This window comes from Glycine max, chromosome 20, assembly GCF_000004515.6.
Source record: "Glycine max cultivar Williams 82 chromosome 20, Glycine_max_v4.0, whole genome shotgun sequence".
Classification (NCBI taxonomy): domain Eukaryota; kingdom Viridiplantae; phylum Streptophyta; class Magnoliopsida; order Fabales; family Fabaceae; genus Glycine; species Glycine max.
Window position 1 is genome coordinate 13,031,808 of NC_038256.2, and position 16,875 is coordinate 13,048,682.

General features: G+C 39.2%; 1 non-coding gene across 1 annotated transcript; it reads right to left on the minus strand.

The window, feature by feature from the left end:
- Window positions 1–7,462: 7,462 nt before the first annotated feature.
- On the minus strand, window positions 7,463–7,569 carry LOC113000882 (small nucleolar RNA R71). The gene has a single exon (XR_003266202.1). It is a non-coding gene; the product is annotated as a small nucleolar RNA R71 (small nucleolar RNA).
- Between the last annotated feature and the right edge of the window lie 9,306 nt (window positions 7,570–16,875).

Consider the following 16,875-nt stretch of genomic DNA (forward strand, 5'->3'; position numbering starts at 1 on the left):
AGCGAGCAAGGCTCGCTTAGCCCAATGGTTGCCGCAATGAAATAAGCTTAGCCCAGATAGGCTCGGCTTAGCGCGCGACTTTCAACAAAAAAATTGACTAAGTTACCTGGGCTTAGCGATTCAGCCTTGCTTAGCCACTGGTATCTCAACAAGAGGATGAGTGTTCATCCTCACAAGATGAACTCGCTTAGCGCAGTAGGTGCAGTTTGTCTGGAAACACACATATTCAATGAATATTGATGAACTTGCTTAGCTCAACATGCTCGCTTAGCGAGTTCATCGCATTTTCCAGAAAAAACATAGAAAATGCAGTTTGTTTTCTTCCATTTTTGAGCCTCTAAAAGGCATATCAAACATACAAACCAGTCAAAACTATCTACATAGCACAATCATTCACAAAATCCTAATTCTTAACTAATCTAATATCATTTAAACCCTAAAAATTAAAAGCTACATTTATGATTTTGTAACCTAAGGTTCAACAAAATAACAGAGAAAGAAACGGAATGAGGAACTTACTTGGATTGTTGTGTGCTGAAGATGCGTAAAAGATGCAAAAAGAAAGCAAGAATGCAGGTTGCACAGATTTGAGCGAGAGAGAAAATGCAGGGAATGCTCTGAGAATTATGGGCAAATGTGAGTGCAACTGACGTTACATTGACTTAAGCAATTTTCGACCTTCTCGCTTAGCGAACCACAACGCTAAGCGAGCTAGAGAGACGTTTCGTTTCTCAAAGCGGGTCGCTTAGCGGAACTTCGTGCTTAGCCCAAGTTTGAAATTCAAAATCTGATTTTTTTTTTAAGCTGGGCTTAGCGCACAGAAGCGGTGCTTAGCGAATTCTGCAGGTCATAAAACCGGCAACTCTCGTTAAGCCGGGATTTGGGCCGGCTTAGCTAAAATGATGCATCTTGAATACAAAGGGGCATGCGCTTAGCGGTTGATGGATCACTTAGTGGTGCTATGGCCGCAAGGAATTGGGCTTAGCTGGCATGAGTAGCGCTTAGCTCAATGAACCCCAATTTAGGTCGCATCAAAATGTGCTTAGTGGCGATGTCTCGCGCTTAGCCAGTGAATACGATGCGCTTAGCGAGCAGGCCATCACTTAGCCCAATTCAGATCAAATTGAAATGGGCTTAGCTCAGCCTTGGCCAGCTTAGCGGACCAAATCAATACGATGTGCCATTATTTTCTCTTATTTCTTAACCTTTTTTGCACCATTTTAATTACTGATTAGTCTTAATTGTTAAATTAATTATGCAGTTTTATCATTTGAGCTTACTAGATTAATTTTGTGTTTTTAATTTAATTTCAGGAGAATTGTAAGCAATACGGCTTGAATCCAGAATTGGGCTTGGACTTGAATCCAAAATTGGGCTTGGACTTGAAGAGAGCAGACTATTTTATTCTACCAAATTTTATCTTATCTAGATATTATTTAGATTTGATCTCATCTAGATATTATTTCATCTAGATCTTATCTTATCTTATCTAGATTTTATTTTATTCATGGGCTTGGATTTAAAACAGATTTGTAAGCTTTGGGGCTGAAAACTATATAACAGCACCAAGGTTCTAGTTTAGGCTCTCTTCTCTCTCTCTCCTCTCCTCTCTCTCTTTTTCGTTTTAGTTTTAGAGTGTTACTCTCTTTTCGTTTTAGCACTAAAATTTCGTTCTTCAATCTATAATTTCATTCTCTATTGATTAATGGAAAGCTAAGTCTCCAGCGTTGTTTTCTCTTGAGGATCAAGCACAGTTCTCTTTGAAGTTCTATTATTACTATTAAATTCTGATAAGTTTTTCCTCTTCACCAATTACTCTGTATTTGTTGCTATTAATTCATGCATGCTTAATGCTTGATTAATTGTCTTTGCGCTTAATTTGCGTTCATGCTTAATGATCGTTTATGATTAATTGGTGTATGTGTTGCTTAATCACATAATGAATACCTTATGTTAAATTTCACTTAGTAATTTAATTTAGGGTTGGATTAAGTGGTTGAAATGATAAAGGATAAACTCTCATAACCTAGGATAAGAGACTTGCTTGTGAATCAAGGGGAAGCAACACGTTTTAATTTTGATATTTTCTAATTCACGTCTATTCGTTGTTTAATTTACAAAAGCAAACAACCCCCCGAATTCGTTACTATTTTCCTACTATCTGTTATGAACGTTTGGCTGACCATTGCTCGTTGGGAGACGACCTAGGATCACTTCCTAGATACCGCATTTTTAATGTTTATTTGATTTGGGTATGGCCTCAATCAAATTTGGCGTCGTTGCCAGGGAGCAGTGTCCAAAGGTTCATAATAGCTAGTGATTCGTGTTTTATGTTTAGTTGTTTTATGCTTTCGTGTTGTGTTAGTGTGGTGTTTTGTTTTAGTTTTTCTGTTCAGCGGTTCCCCTATTTCAGTTTTTGAGTTTTGCTTTGAATAGTGCTTTGCGACGGATTTAGCGACCACTTTTGCTGACCTGGAAAACAGAGTAATAGTGCAAATCCATTAGTGACTGAATTAGTGACTACTGTTGACAATTTAATTGGCGATTTTCGTTTTGATAGTTAGGGTTGTTATTTTTGGCTGAATTTTGGTGTGGTAGGTTCTTTTGACTCATATTTTGTGTGAACAATACCAGGAAAACTTGGTGTGGCTAGATTTGAGAGATTCAAAAAAAATTTGAGAACTTGTGTTTAGCCAAACTTCAAACGACCATAACTTTTGCTCCGGGTATCAGAATGACTATTATTATATATGTATTTGGGGTAGAAAAAAATTTCCCATATTGTAACAATTTGCCAAAGGCCGGCTGAGGTCTCTAGCTAGCCAAAATCGTCTGTTTACTAGTTTTTTTTTTTTATTTTTCAAGTTTTATTGTTTTATTTTTCTAAACTTTCCTTAGGTAGTTTCCATAGTTAGACTTTGAATTTTTTCCTGAAAATTTTTGTGCCATCTTTTTATGATTTTAGGGTGTTGCTCACAAAATTTCAAGTCATTTGGATATCATTTGAGGGTAGTTATAGTTCAAACCTACACTGTTACTTGCATAAGAAGGCAACTAGTTGTGCATGTTGAATGTAGTATATGACTAGAGGCAATCCCTCTGACTTACAACCCTTTGATCCTGAGATAGATAGGACATTTCATAGATTAGTTAAGCATCATTTTATACCTTTTGAGCCTCCTGATTTTGAGCATTATAATTTTGAACATTCTGATTTTGAACATTCTGAGAACATGGCACAACCTCCACCCCGTGAGAGGACTCTAAGGGAAATGGATGCACCTGATTTCACCTACGAAAGCTTGTGCATCCAATACCCTGATAAGGATGTCCCATATGTTCTTAAAATTGGACTGATCCATTTGCTTCCAAAGTTTCTTGGCCTTGCAGGTGAAGACCCGCACAAACATCTGAAAGAATTTCATATTGTCTACTCCACCATGAAACCCCAGATGTCCAGGAGGATCTTGTAACATCCTGGAAATTTCTACCCGGAATTTTTTCTAAACGATGTATTTTGAATGATTATATATATAAGTATTATTCAGTGTATATGCCTATATGTTCTTGGTAGAAGTAGGAATAGTGGGGGCAAGATATGCGGGTTAGGCTAATTAAGGAAGAGAAATCCATAACTGGGAGGTTATGGGTTAATTCTTAAGTAATTAGTCTAAAAATCATCGTTTTGCGTGCGACTTAAAATTTAACGAAACCAACCTCTGAACCACGCTCGGGGTTTTATTCTGAGCGTTTTGATATATATATATTGCTTGCTTTTGAAAACTGGCCCCGACGGACGCAGAGAAACGCGAGGAACTGGAACCAGAGAAACGGCATGCAAACCGAGGCAGGATTTTAGCGTTTCAAAGGTTAGATTTTCCCCACTTTTGTGGCTGAGTATGGGTCACAGTCAAAAGGGAAAGTGGGCCCTTTTGGCTCCACTCAAATGGAGACATATGGCATTGCTTAAATAAAATAATAGAAAAAGAGAAAACCCTTTATTTAAAAACCAAAAAGCTTTTCTCTCTCCTCACTCAGCCAAAGCAGAAAAATTCAGAAGCCTTTCTCTCCCTCTCTCACGTAGCTTTCTTCTTCTTCATTCTCCATTGAAGCTCCACACAAAGCTTCAACCTTTGGTGCCCATTTCTGCTCCAAATCGCAAAAGGAGGGCATTTTCGGAGTCGTGCAGTGCGTGTCTACGAGTGGGACTTCGAAATTTCAGGTTTGGGTGGACTTCTTTCTCCTTTGATTTTCGTGGGTATGGGGTTTTGGGAGATATGATGGATAGTTTTGTTAGTTTTCTTCTTCATGATAGTTATTTGTGAAGACTCTTGTTGAAAGCTTGTCGAAATTGCCATGTTTGGATGAGTTAAACATACCCATTCTGTTTTAGGGTTTTTGTGATGATTCTTGTGATGTTCATGTGCTGAAATTGCTTATGGAAAACTGTTAGAAATGAAGGGTAGAACTAACCTAGGGTTAGAAAGTGAGAATGTGGTGTTATGAATGGAAAAAAGAGTGAATTTTTTAGGGCTGGAATTGGTAGTATTTAGAGGTTAGAGTGAGTTAATCTTAGCTTGAAATGCCATTTAGAACATGTGAGAAAGGTTAGGCTGAGCTAGAGAGAAAAACAAATGACCAAAGTGAATCAAGAGCCATTTCTAGGGCAAAATTGGGTGTTGAGGAGTCAAATTTTGATTCGGTGGAATTTTAGGTGTAAATTCAGTTTGAGCAAGTTTAGATTGATGTTATGGACTTGTGTGAGGTGAGAGTTTGCTTCAAATTTACCTCATTCTAAATTTCACTTTTCAAACCTAGAAAACCCATTGAATTGAGGGGTGTTGGACACCTAGATTCTGTGTTGCTGTGCTGTAAAGCTTGACTTTGGTTTAGACATGATTGATACATGATTTGGGACTTGTAGGAATTGATTTGGGCAAGATTGGATGAGAGGAAGTGTGATTTTCGAAATCTGCACTTATGCAGAATTTTGCTGTCAAAATAGGTGCAGCAGAATTTTGGCTTTGTGCAGAAAAATGCTTGTGTGTGGTTGGCTGTGGAAAGAGTAGTGCAGAATGAGTTCTGGATGTTTGCTAGTAGATCCCAACGGTCACAATGTAGGCTCATGTACTATATACTTCCAGTAAAATTTTGGAGTCGATCCAACGGTTAACGAATTGGATCGTAGGAATTGTTACTGGGGTCTTTAAGTGAGAAAAGCTGTGATTTGGTTGGTGTTGTGGCAGAGTTTTCTGCCTTTGCTCTGTTTTGCTTGGCTGTGATAGCTTGTGCTGTTTGAATGTTGTTTTGCTTGGATGTTGTGGAAGCTTGAGAGGATTGATGGGGACCCGGTGTTGAGAGAAACGAGGATATGGGCTACGTGAGCTCAGTTGGAGGTGGGCAACAGGGGATGGTGGGTTTATGCGCGCTTTGTGGATGTGGAAAACTTGATGTGCACCATCGCCCGACCGCCACCTAGTACCACATGTGATGGGTACCCCATAATCCTACAAGCTTGAGATGAGGAAGTGTAGAAGGGTGAAACTTCCTGCTTTTATTGTTGACCACAGAGTGGTACCTGGAGATATGTCGCGGGGGTCAGGAGACCTTAGGGACGTCAGGTGGGGTGCTATTGCCCAAAACCAAGCTTGACCAATCCCAACCCAACCCGGGCATAGTCGGTCAATGAGAACCTGTGAGGTACCTAAACAGGCGAGCTCCTGGCAGTCAACAGATAAAAGGAACAAAGACCACAAAGCAAGGAGGCTTGTGGTGGCTGGCCAGCTGTGAACTTTGATTGATATGTGGGTTATGGCCTCTGGTAATCGATTACCAAGGAAGGGTAATCGATTACAAGGCTTAAAAATGAAGACAGGAGGCTAAGATGGTCTCTGGTAATCGATTACCACGGGGTGTAATCGATTACCAGGCTTGAAAACGAGGTCAGGAAGCCATGAGGGCTTCTAGTAATCGATTACCAAGGGGGTGTAATCGATTACCAGGCTTAGAAAGGGGACTGGAACATTGTGGAGGCCTCTGGTAATCGATTACCAGCCTGTGTAATCGATTACACAGAGGAATGGGTCACTTGTAATCGATTACCAGGTATGTGTAATCGATTACACAGTGCATTTTTGCATATTTCATGTCCTGAGGCTGTGTAATTCAAGTTTAGCCTCTGGTAATCGATTACCAAGGCTGTGTAATCGATTACCAGAGATGAAAAGCCTTAAGATACCCCTTTTACTTGCATGTAATGGTTATGAGAAGCATTGTGTTGCGGCATAGTTAGATTCTTGTGAAAGAGTCTACCCCTTTCTTTTCTTCCTTGTAGATCGTGATGGCGGCGCAGCTAATCCGTGATCGAGTAGAGATGGAGTGCCTAAAGGGAGCTTGGGAGACCCTCGAAGGCAACACGAGGTGCCGATTTCGGGGCACCATTCGATTCACGGCTACTTCTTTGGTGCATCTAGATGAACCTGCACGGACGCTTCAGCGCACGGTGGAGTGGATACTACCCACGCCTACACCATATCGTCTACTGGAGCCAGTCCAAGTGATCGAGGTGACGTCATCCGAGGAAGACCCTGAGGAGGATCCTGAGGAGCTACCTCCTGAGCCTGCTGCGAATGCTCTTGACGTTCTAGAGGGTGATGAGGACCCACTTCTTGAGGTGGATCCTCCCGAGGAAGTCATGTTGGCATCTGAGGCAGACTCTACGGAGGATAGTGGCCTGGGGGAGATGACGATCAGCGGAGGCTCTTCATCCTAGTGGACAACTCTCCGGACTAGTTTTATATACTTTTGAGGGTGGGTGTATCTAGGACTGACTGTTAGGTTTACTCTTTTGTTTTTGTATGGGTAGACCTGATGTATAGGAATTTGATGATTGTATACATGTACATGAAGCCACCACTATGGACACCTTTGCTCTGGATGACACTGCGTATTTTGTAAAACTCCCATATTTTGGACAGCTTTAAATGATGAATGCACTTATGATCAATCTTGTTATTTGAAAAGAAAGCATTAGCAATTTATTTGTAAAAGAGTTTATCGACCGTATTTTATTCTTTTATTTTCATGTGACGACCTAAGGTAATGGCTGGTACATTCTTCCTTTTTAAACAACAAATTAGTTTAGAGATTATGAGCGGTAAGAAAGAAATGACTCCGAATAGAGTTGTGAACTGGCCATTCAGGACTCTATAGTGAGGATTTTCCTTCTAAACCTTATTTTGGTGAAAAGAGAAAGAAATGAAAAAGAAAAGGAAGAAAAAAAAATTACCATGGTTTTTGTTAATTAAATCATTACTATTAAACCAGTCATTATTTTGGGGACGCCACAGATCACATATTTCTGAAGGCTTTTCCTCATTCTTTAGAGGGAGTGGCAAAGGACTGGCTATATTACCTCAAGAGAGTATTCTTAGAAAAAATTTTCACTGCTTCCAGGACCACGACCATCAGAAAGGATATTTCAGGCATTAGACAACTCAGTGGAGAGAGCCTATATGAATACTGGGAGAGATTTAAAAAACTATGTGCCAGTTGCCCTCACCACCAGATTTCTAAGCAGATTCTTCTCCAATATTTTTATGAAGTACTCAGTAACATGGAGAGAAGTATGATAGATGATGCCAGTGGTGGAGCCCTTGGAGACATGACCCCTGCTGAAGCCAGAAATTTAATTGAGAAGATGGCTTCCAACTCCCAACAATTTAGTGCCAGAAATGATGTTATTGCCATTAGAGGAGTGCATGAAGTAGCCACGAATTCATCTTCATCAGTCGAGACTAAGAAGTTTGAAGGTAAACTAGATGCCTTGGTTAACCTAGTAACCCAACTGGCCATGAATAAAAAATCTGCACTTGTCGCCAAACTCAATGGTTTATGCTCCTCTGTCGACCACTACACAGACCTATACCCTTTTGTGCAACAATCTGAAGCAATTGAACAGCCTGAAGCTTATGCTGCAAACATCTACAATAGACCTCCTCAACCTCAGCAGCAAAATCAGCCACAACAGAACAATTATGACCTCTCCAGCAACAGGTATAATCCCGGGTGGAGGAATCATCCCAACCTTAGATGGTCGAATCCTTCACAATAGCAGCAACAACAACAACAACCTTATTTTCAGAATGCTGCTGGCCCAAGCAGACCATACGTTACTACACCAATCCAGCAACAACAACAACAACAACAACAACAACAACAACAACCCCAGAAACAACAAATAGTTGAGGCTCCTCCGCAACCTTCCCCTGAAGAACTTATGAGGCAAATGACTATGCAAAACATGCAGTTTTAACAAGAGACCAGAGCCTTCATTTAGAGCTTAACTAATCAGATGGGACAATTGGCTACACAGTTAAATCAACAACAGTCCCAGAATTCTGACTGATTACTTTCTCAATCTGTCCAGAATCCCAAAAATGTGAGTGCCATTGCATTGAGGTCGGGAAAACAGTGTCAAGGACCTCAACCAACAACATCTTCCTCATCCACAAATGAACCTGCCCAACTTCACTCTACTCTAGAAAAAAATGATGACAAAAATTTAAAGAGTAAGTTACCTAACAATTTCTATGTAGGTGAATCTTCCACTGGTAATTCTGATTTACAGAAGCAGCATATCCCTCTTCCATTCCCTCCAAGAGAAATTTCCAACAAAAAAATGGAAGAGGCAGAGAAGGAGATATTGGAAACATTTAGAAAGTAGAGGTAAACATACCTCTGCTGGATGCAATAAAGCAAATTCCAAGATATGCTAAATTCTTGAAGGAGCTGTGCACTAATAAGCGAAAGCTTAAAGGAAGTGAAAGAATTAGTATGGAAAGAAATGTCTCTGCATTGATTGGTAAATCTGTTCCCCAAATCCCTGAAAAATGTAAAGATCCAGGTACATTCAACATACCTTGTATTATAGGGAATAGTAAGTTTGACAATGCCATGCTAGATTTAGGAGCTTTTGTTAGTGTTATGCCTCTGCCTATTTTTAATTCTCTATCTCTTGGTCCTTTGCAGTCAACTGATGTGGTAATTCATTTAGCTAATAGAAGTGTTGCCTATCCTGCTGGTTTCATAGAGGATGTCTTAGTTAGAGTTGGTGAACTGATTTTCCCTGTTGATTTTTATATTTTGAATATGGAGGAGGGATTTTCTCATGGATCAGTTCCCATCATTCTAGGCAGACCTTTTATGAAAACTGGTAGAACTAAGATAGATGTATATGCAGGCACACTATCTATGGAGTTTGGTGATATAACTGTTCATTTTAATATTCTTGATGCTATGAAACACCCATATGAAGATATTTCTGTATTTCGTGCTGAAATAATTGACCATATTGTTGATGAATACATGATTGATCTTCATTCTAATCTGCATGCCTGTAACTCTTCATGCATTGAATCTGAATTTGTACTTAATCATATGTCTAAATTTGATGCTGAGAGTGAATCTGAAATTGATATTGATTACATGTCTGGTGATGTTTTACCTCTTGAGATTGATTTTCTAGAGTCAGATAGAACTAACCATTGTTCAGGAAGTACATATACCTCTGACTTTCTTTATGAGGTACAAGCTGAGAAACCATCTCTTTCTACCACTATCTAGACACCCACACCAGAATTAAAGCCTCTGCCATCAAATTTAAAATATGCTTACTTGGATGATAGAAAAAGTTTTCCAGTAATTATATCTGCCTCCCTTGTTGATGAGCAAGACGAGAAGCTGTTATCAGCTCTCAAGAAGCATAAGAAGGCTATAGGCTGGACCCTGGCGGACATTCCTGGTATTAGCCCATCCACATGTATGCATCAAATAAATTTAGAGGATGAGGCTAAACCAGTATGACAGCCACAGAGAAGACTCAACCTGGTGATTCTTGATGTAGTGAAGAAGGAGGTAACCAAGCTTTTGCAAGCTGGAATCATTTATCCTATCTCCGACAGCCAATGGGTGAGTCCCGTCCAGGTAGTCCCGAAGAAAACCGGCCTCACCGTGATAAAAAATGAGAAGGAGGAGCTGATTCCTACTCGGGTGCAGAACAGTTGGAGAGTCTACATCGACTATAGGAGGCTGAACCAGGTTACCAAAAAGGACCATTTTCCCCTGCCATTCATTGACCAGATTCTTGAACGCTTGGTAGGTAAATCTCACTACTGCTTCCTTGATGGTTTTTCTGGTTATATGCAAATCACTATTGCTCCTGAGGATTAGGAAAAGACCATATTCACCTGCCCCTTCGACACTTTTGCCTATAGGAGGATGCCTTTCGGCCTGTGCAATGCCCCTGGTACCTTCCAGCGGTGCATGATCAGTATTTTTAGTGATTTTTTAAGAAAATTGCATAGAGGTGTTTATGGATGATTTCACTGTATATGGATCCTCTTTTGATATTTATTTGGATAGTCTGGAAAAGGTTTTTAATAGATGCACTGAAACTAACCTTGTTCTAAATTTTGAAAAATGTCATTTTATGGTTGAGCAAGGTATAGTTTTAGGCAACATTATTTCCAATAAGGGCATTGAAGTAGATCCTGCAAAAATTTCTGTTATTTCACAATTGCCTTACCCCTCTTGCGTGTGAGAGGTGCGATCTTTTCTTGGTCATGCAGGATTCTACAGGCGATTTATAAGAGATTTTAGCAAAGTAGCCCTTCCACTATCCAACTTGTTGCAAAAGGAGGTGGAGTTTTACTTTAATGATAAATGCAAAGAGGCTTTTGATTGACTAAAAAGAGCATTGACTACCACCCCCATCATCCAAGCACCCGACTGGACAGCCCCTTTTGAGCTTATGTGTGATGCATCAAATTATGCATTGGGGGCTGTCCTTGCTCAAAAAAATGATAAATTGCCTACGGTGATATATTATGCTTCTAGGACTTTAGATGCTGCCCAAGCGAATTATACTACTACTGTGAAAGAGCTACTAGCCATAGTTTTTGCTCTTGAAAAATTTTGTTCTTATTTGCTTGGTACTCGTACTATTGTTTATATTGACCATGCAACTCTAAAGTACTTGGTGAAGAAGGCTGATTCAAAGCCTAGGTTGATCCGATGGATGCTTTGGCTCCAAGAGTTTGACTTGGAGATCCATGATAGGAGCGGAGCACAAAATTTAGTTGCTGATCATTTGAGTCGGATCGAACGTGTGTTTGATTAGGATTCACCCATTTGGGATGATTTCCCGGATGATCATTTGTATATACTGTATAGTATTTCTGATTCTCTTTCTACTCCCTAGTTTGCTAACATTGTCAATTATTTAGTTGCATCTGTTTTTCCTCCCTTAGCATCTAAAGCTCAAAAAGATAAAATTAAAAGTGATGCTAAGCATTTTATTTGGGATGACCCCTACTTGTGGAAATTGTGCAGTGATCAGGTCATTAGATGATGCATTCCAGATCATGAGACTGACTCAGTCCTGCAGTTCTATCATTCTTCCGCACCGAGAGGTCATCTGGGTGTTGAAAGGACAACTCGCAAAGTACTTAAAGATGCATGGAAGATTTGTAGCACTTGTGAGCAGTGTCAGAGAGCAGGAAGTGCACTTACATGGCGACAACAAATGCCTCAGCAACCTATGCTATTCTGTGAGGTGTTTGATGTTTGGGGTATATATTTCATGGGCCCTTTTCCTGTCTCTTTTGGTTATGTTTACATTCTCCTTGTAGTTGATTATGTTTCAAAATAGGTGGAAGCCAAGCCCACTAGAACTAATGATGCTAAGGTTGTTGCAGATTTTGTCAGATCTAATATGTTTTGCAGGTTTGGAGTACCTAAAGCAATCGTTAGTGATCAAGGAACCCATTTTTGAAACAAATCAATGCATGCCTTGATTAAAAAGTACGAGGTTGTACACAGGGTATCCACACCATACCACCCCCAAACCAATGGACAGACAAAAATTTCTAATAGGGAGATCAAGAGAATTTTAGAGAAGATTGTGCAGCCAAGCAGGAAAGATTGGAGTATCAGGCTTGATGATGCTCTTTGGGCACATCGAACTGCCTACAAAGCACCCATAGGAATGTCTCCTTATTGGGTTGTCTTTGGAAAGACATGTCATCTTCCAGTGGAGATTGAGCACAAAGCATACTAGGTAGTGAAAACCTGTAACTTCTCTATGGATCAAGCTGGTGAGGAAAGAAAGTTGCAACTGAGTGAGTTAGATGAGATCCGCCTAAAAGCATATGAGAATGCCAAGTTCTACAAAGAAAAGACCAAGAAGTTCCATGATAGCATGATAATTAAGAAGGACTTCATGGTTGGGCAAAAAATGTTATTGTATAATTCTAGGCTTGGACTCATGAGTGGTAAGTTGAGGTCTAAGTGGATTGATCCTTTTGTTGTTACTAATGTTTTTCCTTATGGTACAATTGAGATCAAAAGCGACTCCACAAACAAGAGCTTCAAGGTCAATGGACACCAACTTAAGCCATTTCTCACAAACCCTTCTTTAGTGGACGCAATGGTGGAAGAGACTTCCTTACTCCACCCTACTCTTCCTCCACCATGACTTAGGGAGTTTTTCTTTTCCTATCTCCTTCTTTACTTTTATTACATTTGTGCGATTCTATTTGATGGTTAAATTGCTTTTAATCTTTTACTTGTGCTACATTGAGGGCAATGTGCTATTTAAGTATGGGGGGGGGGGGGGGGGGAGGAGTGTTCTTTGGTTTTGGTTTTACTAGTTTTGTTGGATTTGTTAATTTTGTTAGTTTTGTTGGGTTTCTAGTTTAATATTTTAGGTCAATTCTGTTTGCATGTACAACTTTGCATGTTTTTCTTTGAATTATAGGATATGTTCAAGAAATGGGTAATTGTTTTGAAAATAAAAGTCTCTTGACATTTTGTGATTTGAAATCCTTGTTTTTCCTCTACATGTCATGATAGTTTTGAAAGCTCAATTTGGAAGTGATAAGTTTACCTTTGTGAGAATTTGAGCCATCATCATAATCATTTGGTGTGTTTTGCCCCATTGATTGCTTGCACAATAGCCTTGGCTTGATTCTTGTTGTTGCTTCCTAATTCACATGCATATTTGGAAATGATTTAGGCAATTTTGTTCTTATAAGCCTCTAGCCAAATGGACTTACCTTGAATTAATCCCTTTGATAGCCCTTTGAGCCTATGTTTCCCTTTCTTTGTTTTGAAGCTCATTACAAGCCTTAAGTGAAAAACCATGATATCACCTTACCCTTAAGGAATTTTGGAGCTTTGGAATTGTTTTGGGAATAAGTGTGGGGGTTTTGTTTCATTGGATAACATGTTTTGTTGGGTATGCTTCATGATGTATTTTTGGGCCATACTGATGTACATTGCATATGAGTTCAATGTTGGACATGCTGCTGAATGATATGCTAGTTCTCAAATGCTACTGTCAAAAAAAAAAATATTTCGAGTTGAATCAATCAGAAAAAGAAAAATAAAAGCAATAAAGTTGAGTGAATAAGTTCTAAAAAAAAAAGAGAGAATGATGAGACTCTTGGTTCTACTCTTTATGTTTAAATTTTATCTTTAGGTTTTCTTATTTTTTTCTTAATATGCACTTATTCCCCATTGCTCCTCTATTCCTTTGGGATTTAGCTACTTATTCCATATTTTTCCCTACCTTGTCCTTGGCCCCATTACAACCTTAAAAGACCTTTTGATCCTCATGTGCTTGTGATTATAGGTTGATTGTCAATTTTAGAATCTTGCCAAGTTTATGTGGTGTTGGTTTTCATGGGTGCTTTGAGGGTAAATAGTAGCCTAGACACTTGAGAGATAGAGTGTATATCTTGTGAGGCTTTATCACTTTTCATTCTTGAGCTGATTAACTATTTTGCCATGATTGGGTTGCTTGGATGATTTTCACGAATGTCTTGACTCTTTGGATTTCTTCATGTTAGATGTTACCCATTCCTTTCATTCCTTGATGTTCATTGAGAAATATGTAAATGTTTTTGTTTGTCTCTGTTTGATATCCTTGGATTTTGTTCTTTGTTTCATTTTGCCCAGGAGTGCAAAAGGCTAAGTATGGGGGGTTTTGATGTGCCATTATTTTCTCCTATTTCTTAACCCTTTTTGCACCATTTTAATTACTGATTAGTCTTAATTGTCAAATTAATTATGCAGTTTTATCATTTGGGCTTACTGGATTAATTTTGTGTTTTTAATTTAATTTCAGGAGAATTATAAGCAATTGGGCTTGAATCCAGAATTGGGCTTGGGCTTGAATCCAGAATTGGGCTTGGACTTGAAGAGAGCAGACTATTTTATTCTACCGAATTTTATCTTAAGTAGATATTATTTAGATTTGATCTCATCTAGATATTATTTCATCTAGATCTTATCTTATCTTATCTTATCTAGATTTTATTTTATTTATGGGCTTGGATTTAAAACCGATTTGTAAGCTTTGGGACTGAAAACTATATAACAGCACCAAGGTTCTAGTTTAGGCTCTCTTCTCTCTCTCCTCTCCTCTCTCTCTCTTTTTCATTTTAGTTTTAGAGTTCTACTCTTTTTTTGTTTTAGCAATAAAATTTCGTTCTTCAATCTATAATTTCGTTCTCTATTGATTAATGGAAGGCTAAGTCTCCAGCGTTGTTTTCTCTTGAGGATCAAGCACATTTCTCTTTGAGTTTTTATTATTACTATTAAATTCTGATAAGTTTTTCCTCTTCACCAATTACTCTGTATTTGTTGCTTAATGATTGTTTATGATTAATTGGTGTATGTGTTGCTTAATCACATAATGAATGCCTTATGTTAAATTTCGCTTAGTAATTTAATTTAGGGTTGGATTAAGTGGTTGAAATGATAAAGGATAAACTCTCGTAACCTAGGATAAGAGTCTTGCTTGTGAATCAAGGGGAAGCAACATGTTTTAATTCTGATATTTTCTAATTCACATCTATTCGCTGTTTAATTTACAAAAGCAAACACCCCCCCCCCAATTCGTTACTATTTTCCTACTATCTGTTATGAACGTTTGGTTGACCATTGCTCGTTGGGAGACGACCTAGGATCACTTCCTAGATACTGTATTTTTAATGTTTATTTGATTCGGGTACGGCCTCGATCAGAGACATTTGGCTTCTCAAAGCTGGTCGCATAGCGGAACTTCGCGCTTAGCCCATGTTTGAAATTCAAAATCTGAATTTTTTTTAAGCTGGGCTTAGCGCACAGAAGCGGTGCTTAGCGAATTCTGCAGGTCATAAAACCGGAAACTCTCGTTGAGCCAGGATCTGGGCTGGCTTAGCTAAAATGATGCATCTTGAATACAGAGGGGCATGCACCTAGCGGTTGATGGATCGCTTAGCGCTGCTATGGCTGCAAGGAATTGGGCTTAGCTGGCATGAGTAACACTTAGCTCAATGAACCCCAATTTGGGCCGCATCAAAATGAGCTTAGCAGCGACGTCTCGTGCTTAGCCAGTTGTCATACCCTAATTTCGTCCGGGGATTATTATTTGATGATATACAACCTTTGATTGGCCGCTTCGAGATACTTGGCACCCTTTGTTGCACAACATGTGAAGTCTCGAGACGTGCCGAAAATCAAAAGGAAGCAGGCTTACGCGATCCGTGAAAATTCCTTAATGTGACGAAAATCGAAAGGAGGTGTTTTTCGCAATCCGTGAGTTTTCGTAACTTCTTCGAAAGCTAAAAAAGAGTAAATACATAATCCGTGAAGATTCGTAACCTTGCGGAAGGAAAATAAGTATCGTTACGAAATTCGTAAAGTTTCGTAACGTTACGGAAAAAGAATTACCAAAAAAAGGTAAAGGGGGGTGTATTTAGTAAAATGGGGGTACAAGTAGTAATTTTTGAATCTGGGCCCTTCTAGGGGTTTCTGGGCAATTTCTTGTTTAAGGTTGAAGCAACCTAGATCGCCTGGGCGAGCTAGGTGGCCACCACACCCCCCGTTTTGTTGAAAAATGGGATTCCGGGGCTTCCGGGACACCCGTAATGCTTCCATAAAATTCCCATAATCCTAAATAAGCATATTTAACTTAATACGGGTGAGAGGGAAGAGAAAAAAAGAAGAAAATCAAGTCCTATATGCTTCCGTAAGGCTTTCGTAACTTTTCCGTAAATTACGAAAAAAGGGGGGTGAACTTATCAAACTTGGGGGGTGCAAATAGCAATTTAGAAATTTTGAATTGGGCCTTCCAGAATTTTTTTTGAAGCTGAATTGCTTCTGGAGGAAGCAACCCAGATCGCCTGGGCAAGCTGGGCGGCAACCTCCTCCCCCTTTTTCCTATAAATAGGCTGAAGGAGGCTGTTCTAAGGATCCGGGATGCCCCTGGTGAGGTATTTCAGCTGTTTTGGGTGAAAAAAATTGTAAGCCGAGGTGCTTCCGTAACGCTTCCGAGAGGTTTCCGTAAGCAAATCCGTGAAGGTTTTTCTCCGTTATTCACCGTTCTTCATCCGTTCTTCGTTCTTCAACGGGTAAGTTTCCAAATCGAGCTTTTCAATTCATTCTATGTACCCGTGGTGGTCCACATTTTGTTTCATGTATTTTTATTCTCGTTTTCATTCGCTTTCTATACCCCCTTTTGACGTGCTTCAGTCTTTTATTTAAGTCATTTCTCGCCTAATCTAAAAATAAAATAAATTTCCACCGATCGTTTGAATTGTATCATCCGTTAATTTCGGTTAAAATGAATTCTGACCGTTCGGTCGTGCCGTAACCACGTTGGAAATAAAAAAAAAGGTAAAATAATAATATAATAATAAAAATATCTTTTAGTAAAATGAAGCGAAAAAAAATCAATCGGACGTTTTCTCTTTGGGATTTCTCATTCTTAATTGAATTGACTAATAACTAAAGTGAAACTAAGGCTAAAATCAACTCGCCTAGTCAAGC